Below are 19,813 nucleotides of genomic sequence, written 5' to 3' on the forward strand. Positions count from 1 at the left end.
ATTAGCACTGGTGTCTGCAATTGCTTACAGTGATATAAAGAGCCCTGACACACATCACCATCAATGAGTTTAACTGACAAACAAACAAATTCTTCCCTTATCACTCCTAAACACTTTTTGCATAATAATTTGGAACACAGTGTACATGTGCTTTTCCACAAAACACCAGTGGTTCACGTAGTGAATCTTACAGTTCTAACTTGCCAACCGTGGTCTGTATGGAGTTGTTCAATAAAGGGCCCAAAATTAAGATAACATAGATGGGAGAGCTCTCTATGAATAGGAATTCCTAAGTATTTGATACCCTGTGAGGGCCAGGCAAAGGGAAAGTTGGACTGGATGGAATCCTATATGGATTTGGGGAGGGAGACATCGAGGGCCTCAGACTTCGCTGCATTGATTTTAAAATTTGACCATGTAACAAAGTGATCTATTTCAGCCATAACAGCATGGATGGATACATGTGAATGAGTGATATATACTAGGACATCATCAGCAAATAGAGAGCACTTGTACTCGGTGCCTCCCACCTCAATCCACCTAATATTGGGGTTATGGCGAATTGATGAGAGCAGGTGCTCCGTCACTAGGATGTATAAGAGAGGGGACAGAGAACATCCCTGCCTTGTCCCATTGGTGATTGTGAAAGGTGATGAAAATGTTCTGACGCGCCCCCTGGGCCTTGGGACACCCGGAGCCGGACCCTTTTTGGTGGATGCTGGTGGTTGTAGTCTTCGTGGCGGCGATCCGGTTCCGTGGCTCAGGGCGGTCAAACCAGTGGCGGAACTATTTATGTGGTTTTGATGTTTAAATGTCCGACTACGCCACCCGTGGATTGCGGTCAGAGTGAACCGCCGCTACAGGGCAGACCGCTAAGGCTGGTGTTGTGGGTGCAGCAGAGCGTAGCATAACTCCCCACGGGAGGAGTATAGCCTCAGGGCAGTGTATGCGGAGGATGGGGGTGATGGTGCAGGGCAGCAGCAGTAACGACACGGAGTCAGTGATGCAGTTCAGGGCCTTTACTCACAGTTCTTATTATCCAGACCACGTCTGCAGGTAACGGCTGCCCACGTCGTACTGTGCTCACCAGGTGAGGGGCTCAGACAACTCCCAGATAACTTTGGAGCGCTTCACAGGACCCCCTTTGTGTGTCCTTTGTCTGGCCTTTCTTACCAACACTTCTGTCCGGCTGCCTCGGGCCTCCTCTTGGTAAACTTGGCGCCAGTTTCCCTGACCCTATGTGGTGCCTTCCTAGCGGGTGGAGCAAGGGGCTGCGCCACATAAAATGTCAGAGCCTCCGGTTTCTAGCTGATGGTCGTTTCCTGCCTCCACTAGTTCGGGGACCGGTCTCCCCCTTTGGCCTGACCCCTCCACGCAGGTGGATTCGGGCGTGCGGTGGCGACTCGCCCGTCCGCACCCCTGGGATCCCTTTATTCCTCGTTCCTGGAGCCTTCTCCGCTCCTCTTCCTTCCTTCTCCCTCTTGCAGGCCTGGGCCTCTGTTACTAGGCCCGCCTCCGGAGCAGAGCTCATGCAGAGCCCCTGCTCCCTGCCCCTTCTGCTCAGACTTCTCTGCACTGAACTAAGATGGTGCCCACCTTTTATACTCCCTTCTCAATGCACCCAGGAACTGCTTCCTCCCTGCTCCTGCACTGCAGGGTTCCCCTTCCTCAGTGTTCCCTCCCCCCACTCCAGCCAGGGACAGGGACTGTCGTGCCCATCTCAGGGGCATATTGGTCGCCCTGCCCCACGGCAATGTGGTGTAATGCATGCAGGTGTCGGGTCCTGATCCACACTCCATCCTTATCTGAGAGTGAGATATCACACCTCTGGGTGAGGTGCAATACGTCTGTAGCAACCGAGCCCTCGGTGCTACAGTTCCATTTATCTTCAGCCTAGGTGACGTATTGTGATACAGGGCCGTGATTTTGGCTATAAAAGGGTCCCCTAGACCCCTACCCCAAGCTTTTTAAGAGAATCATATATGGCGTGCCAGGAGACTCTATGGAATGCTTTCTCAGCATCCAACGAGAGTATCTACTTACAAATTTTTAACTGCATCTAGCCCAGGAAATACTTGGTGCCTAGTAGCAGTGTCTGCTAGTCAGCAGATTATCCCGGCTGTTAAGCAAGCTACACCACCTGTAGTTTGGACACTTAATTTTTTCAAAGGAAATGCTTCGGGACCACGGGATACTTAGTGAAGAGCATCAGGAGGCACCCCAAGGCATAGGGGCTGGGACTGGCACTAGGATGCCTTGCGGTGGACAGCCGAGCTCGATCCTTATAAAAGCTTTTTAACTGCAGCAGCTTTAGTGGACGCTACTGGAGCTGGAATTACGCGGCTGCTGGCATGAGACTTGCCCTCCAATAGATCCTTGTAAATGGATTTAAAGTGTATTCATTCAAATTAGAGGGACAATTTAAATTAAAAAGCTTAGAGCTGCCTCCACCACAGGGGGGCTCTCTCGACCCACCAGCGGACAGGCACCAGTATTGGGAGAGGTGGGCTGGCCGTCAGGGTTCACCGCGGCTCTGGCACAAACCCGGCGACACGGAGGTGGCACGGGCAGGAGCGGACTGGCCGTCTCGGCTTCTCACTTTTTGGATTTTAGAAGGGCATGACATGCCTATATCTGTGTCTCCCCCTCCTTTTACTCCTCCACCTCTTTTCTTTTCGCATGACTATATGTACTTGTCACTTTTCCATGTGTTAGTTGTGTCTTCTGAGCAGTTTGTCAGCTTTTGGACACCTTTGAAGGTGTTTTCTATGTGTTTCTATGTGTTTTTGTTTGCCTGCCATTGGTTTTAACGGTGTTCGAAGGTGTTCGACGAACAGTTCGACGAACAGTTCGGCGAACACACGGGTGTTCGACGAGTCGAACCGAACTCGAACACTACGGGGGTGGCTCAACACTATTTATGTTTGTAATAGAGTATGTTCATATATACCACTAGGGGTAAATGTTTTTCAACCCATGCACTTAGTGCATGGACATTACAATTACAGGGACCCGCTCCTTTATAATAGGAACATTTTTTTCATGAGGCCTCCTCTACGTCTCTACCAAGGGGTATTGGGATGCGTCCAAATTTTTGGCAGCCCTTGCATTCACTGCATAGGCAGTAACAGTAAGGGAGACCCCATTATTAATAATGCGAACATTTTTTTAATTAGAACCTCCTCTACATCTCTTCCATGGGGCATTGGAGTGCCTCCAAATTTTTGACAGTCGTTGCAGTCACTGCATACACAATAATTGTATAGCAGAATCACTCCTTTCTAATGGGAACATGTCGCTACTGAGGCCCACTTGTATGTGTCTTCAAATTGGTATTGGGGTATTTCACAAATTGAGGCAGCCCTTGCAGTCACTTGCAGTCACTACTATAGGAGACCCACTCCTTTATAATGTTATAATGTGAGCATTTTTTTACTGAGGCCCTCCTCTGTGTCTCTTCAAAGGGGTTTTGGGGTGCGTCCAAATTTTTGGCAACCTTTGCAGTCACTGCATACGCAATAACAGTATAGGAGATCCACTCTTTAATAATGGGAACAACATTCCGGCTGGCTGATGACCCTCTAACAATACTGAGGGCCGACTGCTGGCCCTTTAAAAGTAGTAAGGGCCACCTGAAGGCCCTATAAAAATAGGCCTTGTGACTTTCAGTGTCCCTCCTTCATTTATGAAGCAGGATATGTCTGATCATGTCCCATACACCACATGGCAAGATAAGGTAGTGTAAGGCAGCACAAGTCATCACAATGGGGAATACTCGCTGCACTGGGTAAATCAAAGCACACCAGCAATGTCCTTCCGGTATTTATTAATGCTGCAGTTTATTACACTTCATAAACCACAGTTCACACAGTCCATCTTAGTCCGCCACCGGCCTGTTTACACACTTAACATCCGGGAGTCTCTCAAGTAGCAGACAGGCCCAAGTGGCCCAAGTAACAGCCTTCAGCAGGGTAATAAAATAGCAATGTCCATATTAATGTCCATATAACACAGGGTATTACCTTTGCCGGGTTTAGCTGTCTCAGTCCATTACTCCGCCACCACTGTGGCTTTGCGGCTTCCCAGGTAGGCGTCTCCAGCCGTCGTTCGCTCAAAGGCCACTGACATCCACACAGGATCCAGGCTCTGTCTTTCAGGACTCTTCATCAATAATCCGCCACCACTGTGGCTTTGCGGCTTCCCAGGTAGGGGTCTCTAGCCGTCGTTCCCTCAAAGGCCACTGACATCCACACAGGATCAAGGCTCTGCCTTTCAGGACTCTTCCTCAAACCTCTGCCTTCCAAATCCACTAGCATCCACACAGGATCCAGTCTCGACCTTTCAGGCACCAGGCTTCACTCGGCCTCACTAGGCCTCACACGGTCGGTGTCCCACACACACGGGAACAGGCCTTACGCCTGTCTCACAGAACACACCTGTCTCCCATCAAGCAGGGTTTATATATGCATCCCGTGCACACACACACACATACTGACAGGACCTTGCTGATGTCACAGTCATGTGATCAGACAGACATTCTGTGCGTGCAGGACCTGTGCTATGTCACAGTCATGTGACCAGTCACCTGAGGGGTAAGGTACATGGTCAGGTAAAACACATCCTGGACCATTACCGTAATGCCAGCAAGTCGCTGCATTACATATCCCCCCGCTCTGTTCAAACTTGTGGGGTTGAACACATAATATACACAATGACATTATAACTAGTGTTGAGCGAGCACTAAAATGCTCGGATGCTCGAAGCTCGGGCCGAGCTCGCCGTGATACTCGGGTGCTCGGCCCGAGCAACGAGCCCAATGTTAGTCTATGGGAGACTCGAGCATTTTTGCGGTGGCACCCCCAGCAGTCTTTTAAAAGCCTAACAAGTGCCCAAAACGATAGTGACAGTGCTCAAATGACATGGGGACAGCATGGGGATTGCCCCAGGAAGCATTTCTGACCCCCAGGTCACTGCTGTCAACAACGTGGTCAGAGGTATTAAGCCACTTTTACAGGCTCACAATAAAACGAAAGTGAAACTTTTTTCCTGTGAAATATGTTAAGGAACATCCTTTCCAGGGAAAAGACTTGTGTATAAGTTAAAATAAATAACCAAAAACAAAAATACTCCTCCACACCTTCGGCTATGTTCACAAGTAGCATTTTTTATGCGTTTTTGCACTTTTGTATTGCTTTCAACTATGACAAATGCATTCACCGGGAAATGTCATTTTAACATTTTACAACCTTATCTGGCCATGTGCTGTGTGACACATGCATAAAGTGCTGAAAAGACATGGGAACAGCATAGGGAAGACCTCTGGAAGCATCTCTGACTCCCAGGTCACTGTCTAAAAGTGTGCCCATCATAAGTGATCCTTGCCGCATCAGAAGATGCAGACTTGCAACTATCCCCATGCAAGTTCTAGTCCCAGGGCAGTGTTCAATTGTACTTCCCCCATTCCTTGCAATACAAGCGCAAGTATGCAGCCTGCCACCCACCCACCCCCAGGCTGCAATACCATACTGCTTGCTAGCTTGAACTTGAAATTGGGCCTTTTAGGCATGTGGAGGCGGAATCTGGCCACCACATCATGGCTGTGTTGGCGGCCTGGAATCCATACTCAGTCCCCAGCCGCCCGGCGGCCGGGTGTCCATACTCAGTCCCCAGCCGCCCCGCGGCCGAGTGTCCACACGGTCCCCAGCCGCCTGGGGGAAGTTGGGTGTCCATAAACGGTCACCAGCCGCCCCCATTTCTCCTTGGAACATCCCCCCACACACTTTTCTTAGCCCGGCCTGCTTTAGGCAGCATTGGACGAGCCCACCAGAGAACCCGACTCCTCCTGTGGGCCCTGACTTCTCCATTGGTGGAGTTGAGAGTGCCAAGGTGAGGAGCATGATGATGATGACAGAAGTTAGCATCTGCTATGTTTTCTTTTAATGCAAGTGTAAGTGTGCAGCCTGCCACCCACCCACCCCAGACTGCAATTCATACTGCTAGCTTGCACTTGAAATGGGGCCTTTTAGTTTAGAGGAGGCCGAAGCTGGCCACTACCTCATGGCTGCTTCGGCAGCGAGGTATCCATACTCAGTCCCCAGCCACCCCTATTTGTCCTGGTGTGCCTTATACATAAGATTAAGCGCGTATACCAAAACATTATCTGTGCCTTCCCCAGTACATTTAGTGGGAAGGAGAGCCTATTCCGCTGTAGTGTGTGCATGCCAAATCCCTGTTCATGGTACATGTGAAGATGCCTCCCACCTTGCACCTGTCGTTGCAGACTTGCAACTATCCCCATTCAAGTCCTTGTCCCAGGGCAGTGTTCAATTGTACCTCTCCCATTCCTTGCAATGCAAGCGCAAGTATGCAGCCTGCCACCCACCCACCCCCAGGCTGCAAACCATACTGCTTGCTTGCTTGCACTTTAAATTGGGCCTTTAGGCATGTGGAGGCAGAATCTGGCCACCACGCCATGGCTGTGTCGGCGGTCTGGTATCCATACTCAGTCCCCAGCCGCCTGGTGGCCGGGTGTCCATACTCGGTCCCCAGCCACCCCTATTTGTACTGGTAACCTTTCCCACACTTTTCTTAGCCTGGCCTGCTTTAGGGCAGCATTGGCCGAGCCCACCGGACTATCAGACTCCTCCGGTGGGCCCTGGCTTCTCCATCAGGGGAGTTGAGAGTGCCAAGGTGAGGAGCATGATGAGGATGATAGAAGTTAGCATCTGCTTTGTTTTGTTGTAATGCAAGCGCATGTATGTAGTAGCGGCTAGGCCTGAGGAGGTCAGCGTTTTGGCGCATATCCTACCTCCTCCGAGGATTGCTGGATGTTTTCCTGCTTCTATCCAAGTTCTATGACTCCCGTTAAAACAAAGCTTCAGGTGATAAATGATGGATGAGGTAGTGGCAAATGAGAAACAGCAGGAGGAACAGGGACCATTCACATCAATATCAGGCCAGTCAACCAGATTTGTCTTGTAGGATATGTTTCTGTAACAAAAGGAGCGGTTCGGCTACACAGTTATAGGGCATACAGTGAGTGCAATGCCTACCAAAAATTTTGAGGCACTCCAATGCCCCTTGGAAATGACATGGAGGTCAGAGGGCGTTAACTAAACCTTTTTTTCCATTTATAGCAACTGGGTCTCCTGTGCACTGTTGGCCTAAGCAGTGAATGGAATGCTTTCCAAAAATTATGAGGTACTGCAATGCCCCTTACAAGAGCCATGTGTGGCACCCCAGGGGTCTGGTCACCACAGTAATAGAGATTACGTCGGAGAGCAAGTGGGAGGTTTCCTGGTCAGGATCCCTTAAACATGCAACATCCTCCTGCCCCAGTCCTGGGAGGGGAGAATTCTGCCCTTATAAACTGGATCTGGGGTGGGGTTGAGTGAGTCAGAGAACAGAGAACAGTCAGAGTCAGAGTGAGAGCAAGGGAAAGTAACAGCAAGGAGCTCTGTAGGAGCTAGGAGCTAAAGACGAGGGGCTGGAACCTGAGCAGAGCTCGCCCTGGCAGAAGACAATAGGAACCGGACACAGGAGTCCGAAGCTGTGAGGACTTATATATCCAGCAGCAGAAACCAGCCGGCAGGGGATTTCAGGTTCTCTGGCCATAGAAGCCCGGAGGCTCAGTCACAAGCAAGGGACCACCACCGCCGTCGTGGAGAGGAGGCTAACAGAAGGCCCCAAGTAACCAGCCATACGGGTGAGCACTACACGGTACACTCAGGGACGTGGGCTACTTCTACCCACTTACAGAAAGGTAGCCAGGAAGAGTGCAGATTGACGGGGAGGCCTACAACTCCACATGGCCAGGGGAACTCCTGCTTGCTCACAGACTGACCAGGCCTCTTATGCTAGCCAGTACTCCCGGGAGGGTATACCTTATAATCATCAGTAAAGACTCTGAACTGCACTGCAAAGACTCTGAGTCATTCCTGCTGCGCTCGTGCACCATCACCCCCATCATCCACACTCACTGCCCTGAGGCTACACTCCTCCCGAGGGGAGTTATCCCATTTTGTGCTGCGCACACAACACCAGCCTCAGTGGTCTGCCTCGCAGCGGTGGTACTCCCTGACCGCAATCCACGGGTGGCGCAGTCGAACAATTAACCTCAAAACCTAAGAAACATTGCCACTGGTTTGACCAGCCTGAGCAACGGGACCGGGTCACCGCCACGGAGACTACAGACCCCAGAGACCCGGCACCGGGTATCCCACACACGTGTACACACGGCCCAGGGGGCGCGTCACATGCAGTACAGCATATTACAAACATAAGTCCCATTATTGAGGAGTGGGTGTGCCATAGTATTTGCTTATGCCTTGCAAGCAAAAGCTGCCAAAAATTAGGACGGAGCAACTTGCAATGCCCCTTACAAGAGCCATGCTGTACAGCATATTACAAACATAAGTCCCATTATTGGGGAGTGGGTCTCCCATAGTATTTGCTTATGCTTTCCCAGGAAAAGCTGACAAATATTAGGACGGAGCAACTTGCAATGCCCCTTACAAGAGCCATGCAGTACAGCATATTACAAACATAAGTCCCATTATTGGGGAGTGGGTCTCCCATAGTATTTGCATATGCTTTCCCAGCAAAAGCTGCCAAAAATTAGGATGGAGCAACTTGCAATGCCCCTTACAAGAGCCATGCAGTACAGCATATTACAAACATAAGTCCCATTATTGGGGAGTGGGTCTCCCATAGTATTTGCTTATGCTTTCCCAGCAAAAGCTGCCAAAAATTAGGACGGAGCAACTTGCAATGCCCCTTACAAGAGCCATGCAGTACAGCATATTACAAACATAAGTCCCATTATTTGGGAGTGGGTCTCCCATAGTATTTGCATATGCTTTCCCAGCAAAAGCTGCCAAAAATTAGGATGGAGCAACTTGCAATGCCCCTTACAAGAGCCATGCAGTACAGCATATTACAAACATAAGTCCCATTATTGGGGAGTGGGTCTCCCATAGTATTTGCATATGCTTTCCCAGCAAAAGCTGCCAAAAATTAGGACGGAGCAACTTGCAATGCCCTTACATGAGCCATGCAGTACAGCATATTACAAACATAAGTCCCATTATTGGGGTGTGGGTGTCCCATGGTATTTGCTTATGCTTTCCCAGCAAAAGCTGCCAAAAATTAGGATGGAGGAACTTGCAATGCTGGCACCCTGGTGGTATAGTGGTGGTGGAGGCTGAGGATAAGGAGAAGAAGATTAAACAGCCGAAACGAGGAAGCGTACACCCATGTGTGGGTGTGAAGCGGTGCATGTGAATACACCTCCCGAAATAACACAGTGGATTTGACTTTATGTTACTCTGCTGTCATTTGGTGGTGATGAGAAGTCTGGCCCAATCCAGCCCTTGTTCATTTTGATAAGGGTCAGCTTGTCAGCATTGTCAGTTGACAGGCGAGTGCGCTTATCAGTTATAATTCCCCCAGCGGCACTAAAAACACGCTCCGATAACACGCTAGCGGCAGGGCAGGCCAGGACCTCCAAGGCGTACAGAGCGAGTTCATTCCAAGTGTCCAGCTTGGATACCCAATAGTTAAAAGGCACAGAGAAATCACGGAGGATGCTGGTATGATCGGCAAGGTACTCCCTCACCATCTTTTGAAACTTTCCACTCCTTGTGAGAGTACCCCGCGTTTCAGGGCCTGTAAGCTGGGCGGGTGTCAGAAAACTGTCCCAGAACGTTGACAGTGTTCCCCTGCCTCTGCTGGATTGGAGTTGCATCTCTCTCGCCTGTACGCCTTGGTTGGGCAACGAACTGTGACCTCTGCCGCTCGCGTGTTCAGATGGGAATTTTTTTAAGAGTTCTGCAGCAAGGGCCTTCTGGTATTGTCCCCATTTTTGTAGACCTCTACACCTCAGGAATAAGAGAGTGAAAGTTCTCCTTGTAGCGGGGGTCTACAAATGTCACCAACCAGTAATGACTGTCACCCAACATTTTGACAACGCGAGGGTCACGGTTCAGGCAGCGTAACATAAAGTCAGCCATGCGTGCCAGACTGGTAACGGGCAAGATTTCCGTGTCCTCACCAAGATGACGACTGACCATGCTCTCCTCCTCCTCCTCCTCCACCTCTTCCTCCTCCCCCCTGTCCTCAGGCCAGCCACGCTGAACCGACGGTATGACACTTGTACAGGTACTACCGTCTACAACGCATGATAGCAGCTCCTGTTCTTCCTCCTCCTCCTCCTCCTCTCCCTCATTGTCCCCCAATGCACGTTGGGATGAGATGAGGCTGGGCTGTGTGTAATCGCCCGCTACGGCTTCTGGATCCATCTCATCATACTCTGGCTGCAATGCCTCCTCTTTAATTCTCTGCAGAGAGCGTTGCAAAAGACAGACAAGTGGGATGCTGACACTAATGATGGCGTCATCGCCACTCACCATCTTGGTGGCTTCCTCAAAGTTTGTCAGGATGGTACATATGTCAGACATCCAGGTCCACTCCTGAGGTCTTATGCGTGGAGTCTGACCTGAATATCGACGGCCTTGTTGCAGCTGGTACTACACAACTGCTCTCTTCTGCTCACAAATCCTTTGCAACATGTGGAGGGTAGAGTTCCAACGTGTGGGGACATCACACACCAGTCGGTGTGCCGGAAGCTGCAAACGCTGCTGCAATACAGCAAGGTCGGCGGAAGCTGTAGCCGACTTGCGAAAATGAGCTGACAGGCGGCGTACTTTCACGAGCAGATCTGGCAACTCGAGGTACGATTTAAGAAACCGCTGAACCACGAGGTTAAGCACATGAGCCAGGCATGGTACGTGTGTGATCTCACCTCACGTCAGAGCCGCCACCAGGTTACGGCCATTGTCACACATGACCATGCCGGGATGTAGGTTCAGCGGTCTCAGCCACAGATCTGCCTGCTCTTTCACAGCTGTCCACAACTCAAAATCAGTGTGAGGTTTATCACCTAAGCTTATGAGTTTCAGCACAGCCTGTTGCCGCTTGGCGGAGGCAGTACTGCAATGCTTCCAGCTTGTAACTGATGTGGTGATATCTGAGATGGAGGCTGAACATGAGGAGGAGGAGGAGGAGGAGGATGCGCAGGAGCTATACACTGTGGGGGCAACTCTGACTGACATAGGGCCCGCCATCCTCGGTGTGGGGAGGATGTGTTCCGTCCCAAGGTCCGACTGGGTCCCGGCATCCACTATGTTTACCCAGTGTGCTGTCAGAGAGATGTACCATCCCTGGCCACAAGCACTTGTCCACCTGTCCGTTGTCAGGTGGACTCTCCCAGTAACTGCATTGTTGAGGGCACGGCAGATGCTTTGGGACTCGTGCTTGTGTAGTGCGGGGATGGCACAGCGGGCAAAATAGTGTCGGCTGGGGACCGAGTACCGAGGGACGGCTACCACGATAAGATTGCGGAAGGATTCCGTCTCCACCAGCCTAAAAGGCAGCATTTCCAATGCAAGCAGTCATGAAATGTGCGAATTTAGGACTGTGGCCTGTGGGGCGTTAGCTGCGAATTTCCGCTTTCAATCAAAGGTCTGGGATATGGACAATTGAACGCTGCCGTTGGACGTGGACGTTGATGCTGTTTCTTGAGAAACTGCCATAACAAGTGAAGACTGAGAGGAGGGGGCATCTTTACATGCAGTATGGACAGGGGATTGCCTTGCACACACAACAGGGGGTTCTATTGCACGCACAACAGTGGAAGAAGCAGTGGTGACACCCGCTGACACTGGTCGTGGACCCTGGGTTTCGCCCCACAAAGTCGGGTGCTTTGCTGCCATGTGCCTGATCATGCTGGTGGTGGTCAGGCTGGTAGTTTTGTCACCCCTGCTGATGCTGGCATGGCAGGTGGAACATATGGCCTTTTTGGGGTTATCAGCAGAGTCTTTAAAAAAATTCCAGACTCTGGAAGACCTACCGCTTGTACTGGCAACGTCCCTCGTGTTGGTGTTACGGGGAACGGTTGCCTGCCTTATGTCTGCGGCCACCACACTGCTTCTTCCTGCCTGTTGGGGTACTCTGCCTCCCTCCCCCTGTGTGCTGCTGGCCTCACTCTGCATGTCCTCCTTCCACGTTGGGTCAGTTACTAGATCATCCACCACCTCCTCCTCTTCCACTTGCACACCACGATCCTCCTCCTCACTTCCTGGCAATTGTGTCTCGTCATCGTCCACCTCTTGTGACAGATTGCCAACGTCGACTTCCTGTGGCCGTGTGCTGTTCAAATATTTGGGCATCGCAACATGGGACCTCCTCTTCCACCACTTCAAGCGTATCAGGCGAGGGGCCCAAATATGGAAATGGACCAGTGAACAGCTCTTCAGAGTGTCCAAGTGTGGGATCACTTGCTGTCTGACGACACTCGGCATGGTGGGAGGAAGGAGCATCAGGGTGAGGAGGAGTATGTGGTCGAAACTCACGGCTACTAAGAGTTGACCGTGTGGAAGACAGACCGGAGGTGGTGGTGCCCAGGTAACTGGAAGTATTGTCTGCTATCTAATTAATAACCTGTTCACACTGATAAGTTCTCAATACTGGTGTTGCTCTGTGCTTCCCTAGTAATTCGGTCAAGAAGTGGGAGCGAGAAGATGTGGCTGTTGGTTGTGGCACATTTTCACCTTGGCCACGGCCCCGTCCTCTGCACGAACCATCACCAGAACGTCCACTTCCACGTCCCTTGCCACGCGCCTTGCCCATTGTAAATGAAGTAAAATAGCTTACACTTGCACTATCAATGAAAAAAGGGTAATAAAGAGTAGATTAGAACCGTGGAAGAGGAAAACCACAGTTATTGTTTACTGGGGTATACCACACTTTTTTAAGTAGCGATATTTGCGGCTGAACAGTGAGCGACACACTCAAACTGCTTTTTCTTTAGATACCAAAGGCCCAAAACTGGATAGTACAGCGATTTGACCCGTAGAACTGCGAAACCACACTGGGATGTCGGGCCTACACAAGACTATTTTCAACAGATATATTTTTGTGTCACAACAGTCAGGAGACACTACTGTTTTTCTTTACGGAAAAAACTACCAAAACCTGAATAATAGAGATTTTTTACCGTGGAACAGCAAAACCACAGTTATAATTTACTGGTGTATACCAGGCTTTTTAAAATATATATGACGCGCCCCCTGGGCCATGTTTGGGGAATACCCGGAGCCGGATCTGTTGGGGGTGGTAGTCCTCGTGGCGGTGACCCGGTCCGTGCCCAGGGTGTCAAACTAAGTGGCAATGTTTATACTGTTCGACTACGCCACCCGTGGACTGCGGTCAGTGGGGACCGCCGCTGCACTGCAGACCGCTGAGGCTGATGTTGTTTGTGCAGCGCAGTATGGGATGACTCCCCACGGGAGGAGTATTGCCTCAGGGCAGCTAGTGTGGATGATGGTGGTAGTGATGGTGCAAGTGTGACAAGGACTCAGTGAGACGTGCAGCTGCAGTTTTCAATGCTTTACTCACAGTTCTTTATCAGGTCCCTTATGCGCAGTCAAGACCGCCCGAGTCGTGCTGCGTCCACCAGGTCAGGAACTCGGCCAACTCCCAGGCAATTCCAGAGCGTGGTCCAGAGCTCCCCTCTCTTCCTTCCTACTGGCCGTCCCCACCAGGGACCCACCTTTGTCCGGCTCCCTCGGGCCTTCTCGTGGCGAAACCCTTCCCGGTTTCCCTGACCCTATACGGTATGCCTTCCTGGGGGATATGGTGAGGGGTCGCGCCAAGGCTTGACCACGACCTCCGGTTCCTGGCTAAGGATAATTGGCCTCCACCAGTTTGGGATCCGGTACCCTGTTCTGCCAACCCTTCACCCGTTATTCCGTGGGATCTTAGGGTTCCCTCTTTTCTTGCGTCCCTGGGCCTTTCCTGGTGTTTCTCTTCCTTCTTCCTCTTACTTCTCTCTCTCTCTGCTTCATGCCTGGCTCTGGAGCTGGGCCCGGACTGAGCCACAGCTCCCTGTCAGTCCTCTCTGGCTGAACTCTCTCAGACTGCACTCCTCTGCACCTCTTCTCCCTTGTTCTATCATGGTGCCCACCTTATATACTCCCTTCTGACACCCAAGCCCAGGTGACCAGCACCCAATGGGCTCCTACCTATGCCCAGAGTCCCTCCCCTGTCTGCTCCTACACCACTGGGATATTCCCCCCCCCCCCACTCCAGCCAGGGACAGACGCTGTCGTACCTGCACATCTATCTGGTGGGAGTACCGTTGATCTGTCCCCCGGAAATGGGGTGAGTGCAGTGTATGCAGCTAACTGAGCCCTGTTCCACACTCCATCCTTACCCGGGAGTGGAATACCACACCTCTGGTTCGAGGTGCAATACCCCTGTAGCAGCCGAGTCCTCGGGGTGCTACATTCCCCCCTGGTAAACCACAGCACGTCCTCAGGCTGGAATAGAATAAAAACATTTTAAACATACAAACATTTTTAAAGTGCACTCGCATATAAGACACTAACTATGAACTCATCCCTTTATGGGAGGTACTCTTTTCTTCTTAACGTTACTGGTATAAAACATTTTTATAAAACATTCTACTAGTGCCACCGGAACTCTTTTGTAAAACACTATATAAAAACTTTTTGGCATTATTATTTTAGCAGCATATTAAACTTCCATTATAAAACATTTTCACACAAACATTGTCAAAACATATTCTTGATCTTCTGGCCACGGTGCAACTTGCGACCAAGTAAAGTGCAACAGTCACTACTTCCAAGGTAGAAAGGCAGTTCTTATAAAACCAATAGGGGGCGCTTTAAGAAGCGCAACTATTTACAAGGGTATGGCCGCTCTCAGTCCTCGGCCAGTGGGAATAGGGGAATGGCTGCTCACAGTCCTCAGCCTGGTTAGGGATTAGGGGCACACAGGTAACAGTTCTTTAACAGTTCCATACTAGTCCCAACGGGGACCACACTTCAATTAGCAAGAGTTCTTGTACCCCGACAGGCAACTATATACAGTTCCACTTTACCATTCTCTAATAATGGTGTCCTCCTTGTTCTTCCGGGTAGTCTTCAGACCCTTCCGGGTCCTCTTGGATTTCCCCGTACTGCAGCTCCTCCTCAGTTAGCCGGTGTATGTGGAGGGCGTACGGTCCCTTAGCACCCTTGTGCCGGGTGAAGGTGACCACATCACCCAGGTAGAGATCACGTCCGCGGTGTCCCTCCGGCAGGTGGCTCTCGACATCCCTGCGGGTGACAAAGACATCGCCGGGGGTTCGATGGTCTCGGATAAAGCCCCAGCCATGCTCCAGCTGGAACTTTATTATGGTCCCGTGGACTCGGGGACCGCGGGCGGCTCGGGGATCTTGTCGGGTCCTGCGCTTCTGCTCCGCGCTCCGGGCCTGCAGCTGTTCCTCACGGATCCGCCTCTCTCGCCGTTCTCTTCCAAAGACCTCCAGCTGTTGACGGCAGCACTCCTCACGCCGGGCTGCATCCGCCCGGGTCTCCTGGGTGAACCCCATGAGGTTCTCACCGGTCGGATCCCATTCAAATTGGGCGTCCTCTAACGGGATCGGAGCTATTTTGGCGGGCACCGGAGCCGGGATCAGAGGCTCACACAGGGGCCGTTCCTTCCGGAGTCGGAGGTTGACGTATTCCGGTGGCCACACGAAGGGCAGCCCGTCCGGGCTGGTATGTTGTGCAAAAAGATCTTCGCCCAGGGGTGGCACTGTGGAGGTTGAGGGCGCCGTAGGGACGGCAGCGCCCGGGGTTACTCGGCCTTGCGACCAGGCCGGGGGAATTCTATTCTGTACTGGGGATGGCACCGTTGAGGAGGAGGGCGCTGTAGGGGCAGCGGCCCCCGGGTTCATTAGGCCTTGCGACCAGGCCGGTGGCACTTCCTGTTTCGCCGCGCTCAGGGTCAAGGGGCATGGCGCGGAAGAGGGCGTGACCGCGGCTCCTGCCGCTTGAGGCCTAGTTGGGAGCAATGGCGGCGCGGCAACGGGCGCGGTGAGTAGGACTTAGGGCTCTGCGACGGGGAGCTGGGGCAGGCTTGCGGCTACTGGGCTCGGGGTAATGACGTCCCCATTACCTGCTTCCATCCTTGCAGCTCCCTCCTCGGCGTCGTCTCCGGCCTTCGTCCTTCCTGCACCATCCTCAGAGGCGGACATGCTCCTTGTTGCGGGTGGCGCCTCCTGCTGGCGGATCCCAGCCTGCTGGGCCATCTCCCTTCTCCACTCGGCCAGCGCATCCTGCTGTGCCCGGGCCATCCTCCGGTCCAAGTCCTCCAGCGCAGCCTGTGCACGCTCCGGATCTCTGGGGAGCTGTGCCAGGATCTCCACTAGGCTGCCTGGCGTTGCGGCCTGCAGCAGGCTCCGGACCGAGGTGCCAGCATCACTGGGCGCTTCCTCCATTCCCGGGTGCGATCTGTCCAGACTCCTCCAGGCCGCACCCATCCTCTCCGTTTTGTTCCCTATCCGCCCCCATTGGGAGTGGTCCCGGGGCAACTTAGTGACAGTCAGTTTCAGGGCAGACCCCCCACTTTGATGGACATCTCCATGATTGTAGTCTCGGCTGGTGGGGGCGGTCCTCTCCCTTGGCGCCACTCTGGGGCCATGCCCACGATGGGAGGTGGCCCCTTGCCACCCTCTGGCACGCCCACAATGGCGTCCGCTCTGCCAGGGCGGGAAACTGTCCAAGATGGTGGGAATCGTCCCCTGATGGCGGGAAACTCTGCAGATGGCGGGCAAAGGCTGCAGATGGCGGGCAAACGGCGGGAAACGACCCCAGATGGGGTCCGATGGCGGGAATCCTCCGGAATTGGCGGGAGACTTCTTTTTGAGGTACATGTGAACTTTCCTTCAGGCACGCAGTACCCGGTGGTTGCGGGCACGAGATCCTGCCGACTACGCCAAAGTTGACGCGCCCCCTGGGCCATGTTTGGGGAATACCCGGACCCGGATCTGTTGGGGGTGGTAGTCCTCGTGGCGGTGACCCGGTCCGTGCCCAGGGTGTCAAACTAAGTGGCAATGTTTATACTGTTCGACTACGCCACCCGTGGACTGCAGTCAGTGGGGACCGCCGCTGCACTGCAGACCGCTGAGGCTGATGTTGTTTGTGCAGCGCAGTATGGGATGACTCCCCACGGGAGGAGTATTGCCTCAGGGCAGCTAGTGTGGATGATGGTGGTAGTGATGGTGCAAGTGTGACAAGGACTCAGTGAGACGTGCAGCTGCAGTTTTCAATGCTTTACTCACAGTTCTTTATCAGGTCCCTTATGCGCAGTCAAGACCGCCCGAGTCGTGCTGCGTCCACCAGGTCAGGAACTCGGCCAACTCCCAGGCAATTCCAGAGCATGGTCCAGAGCTCCCCTCTCTTCCTTCCTACTGGCCGTCCCCACCAGGGACCCACCTTTGTCCGGCTCCCTCGGGCCTTCTGGTGGCGAAACCTTTCCCGGTTTCCCTGACCCTATACGGTATGCCTTCCTGGGGGATATGGTGAGGGGTCGCGCCAAGGCTTGACCACGACCTCCGGTTCCTGGCTAAGGATAATTGGCCTCCACCAGTTTGGGATCCGGTACCCTGTTCTGCCAACCCTTCACCCGTTATTCCGTGGGATCTTAGGGTTCCCTCTTTTCTTGCGTCCCTGGGCCTTTCCTGGTGTTTCTCTTCCTTCTTCCTCTTACTTCTCTCTCTCTCTCTGCTTCATGCCTGGCTCTGGAGCTGGGCCCGGACTGAGCCACAGCTCCCTGTCAGTCCTCTCTGGCTGAACTCTCTCAGACTGCACTCCTCTGCACCTCTTCTCCCTTGTTCTATCATGGTGCCCACCTTATATACTCCCTTCTGACACCCAAGCCCAGGTGACCAGCACCCAATGGGCTCCTACCTATGCCCAGAGTCCCTCCCCTGTCTGCTCCTACACCACTGGGATATTCCTCCCCCCCCCCACTCCAGCCAGGGACAGACGCTGTCGTACCTGCACATCTATCTGGTGGGAGTACCGTTGATCTGTCCCCCGGAAATGGGGTGAGTGCAGTGTATGCAGCTAACTGAGCCCTGTTCCACACTCCATCCTTACCCGGGAGTGGAATACCACACCTCTGGTTCGAGGTGCAATACCCCTGTAGCAGCCGAGTCCTCGGGGTGCTACATATATATATTTGCGGCTGAACAGTGAGCGACACACTCAAACTGTTTTTTCTAGATACAAATGGCCCAAAAGTGGATAATACAGAGGTTTGTACCGTGGAACTGCAAAACCACACTTGTATTTCTCGGGCCTACACCAGACTATTTTCAACAGATATATTTGTGTCTGAAAAATCAGGGAGACACTATTTTTTTTTTTTTTTTACAGCAACAAATGCAAAAAGCAGGATAATAGAGATTTTTTACCGTGGAACAGCAAAAGCACACTTCTGTCTCTCTGGCCTACACCAGACTATTTTCAACAGATATATTTGTGTCTGAAAAATCAGGGAGACACTATTATTATTTTTATACAGCAAAAAATGCCAAAAACAGGATAATAGAGATGTTTTACCGTGGAACATCAAAACCACAGTAATAATTTACTGGTGTATACCAGGCTTTTTAAAATATATATATATTTGCGGCTGAACAGTGAGCGACACACTCAAACTGTTTTTTTTAGATACAAATGGCCCAAAAGTGGATAATACAGAGGTTTGTACCATGGAACTGCAAAACCACACTTGTATTTCTCGGGCCTTCACCAGACTATTTTCAACAGATATATTTGTGTCTGAAAAATCAGAGGCACACTTTTTTGGGGGGGGGGGGGCACCAAAAGGTTAATAAGATGGGTATTTGTACATTTTGAAGTAGGAAAAAAAAAAGAGGATTTAGATAAAAAAAAAGGATTTTTCCTGGCCCCCGGGACCTTGAGCTAAGTCCAGCAATTTCAGCAACAGGAGCAGCACACAGGACTGTAATGCAGCGTTTGCTGGTATAACCACTGTGTCTCCTATACAGCCTGCCTGCCTGCCTGCCTGATATACCTGGGATGGATATTAGTCCTGAGAAGGACTGTTTGTTTGATCTGGCAGCCTTTACAGACCCTACACTAACTATTTTGCAGGATTTATCTCTCCCTAAATCAGCAGCGCTGTCCCTACACTGTCTGATCCGGAGCGACTGTGTCCAAGATGGCGGCGCCCGGTTTTAAATACTCGAGGTGACGCTGTGCGGCCAGCCAATCACTGTAATGCCCACAAACAACATGGCTGCGGCATTACAGTGACTGGCTGGCAATCCCTGCATGTTCATTGGCTCTGTAAAGAGCGCCAAACATGCAGGGCGGAGACCCGAGCTCCCGCCTGAGTAACCCGGAAATGCTCGGTGCTCGCCGAACATCCCGAGTAGCGTGATGCTCGGGTGAGTACCGAGCAGTGTCGAGCATGTTCGCTCACCACTAATTATAACCCCCAGTTCACATAGAGACCATGTACTTTACAATTGTGCTACTCAGCCCCTGGAACATTAGTCAACGACATTTGCCCATTCCTTAGGGACCTACCATTTGTCACTGTCACTGACTTCGTCAGGTCACCTTTCCGGGTCGTAACCTTGTCAGAGCTCCCCCGCTCCCAGCGGTCAGTTGTAACCTTGTCAGGTCTCCCCCGCTCCCAGTGGTCAGACGTAACCTTGTCAGGTCTCCCCCGCTCCCAGCGGTCAGTCATAACCTTGTCAGGTCTCCCCTGCTCCCAGCGGTCAGTCATACAGCGGTGTGATTCACATGCCCTGGTATCTAAGGTCCGGTTTGACTCCGTACTGTTCCGTCCTCTATTGGGTCATTTGTATGGGCTGCTCAAACCTGAGTTACTGGAGGCCTCACTACCTCTAAACGCATGCCCACTACTC

This window comes from Phyllobates terribilis, unplaced genomic scaffold (assembly GCF_046119375.1).
Source record: "Phyllobates terribilis strain yellow unplaced genomic scaffold, ASM4611937v1 Scaffold_7__3_contigs__length_470593459, whole genome shotgun sequence".
Lineage (NCBI taxonomy): Eukaryota > Metazoa > Chordata > Amphibia > Anura > Dendrobatidae > Phyllobates > Phyllobates terribilis.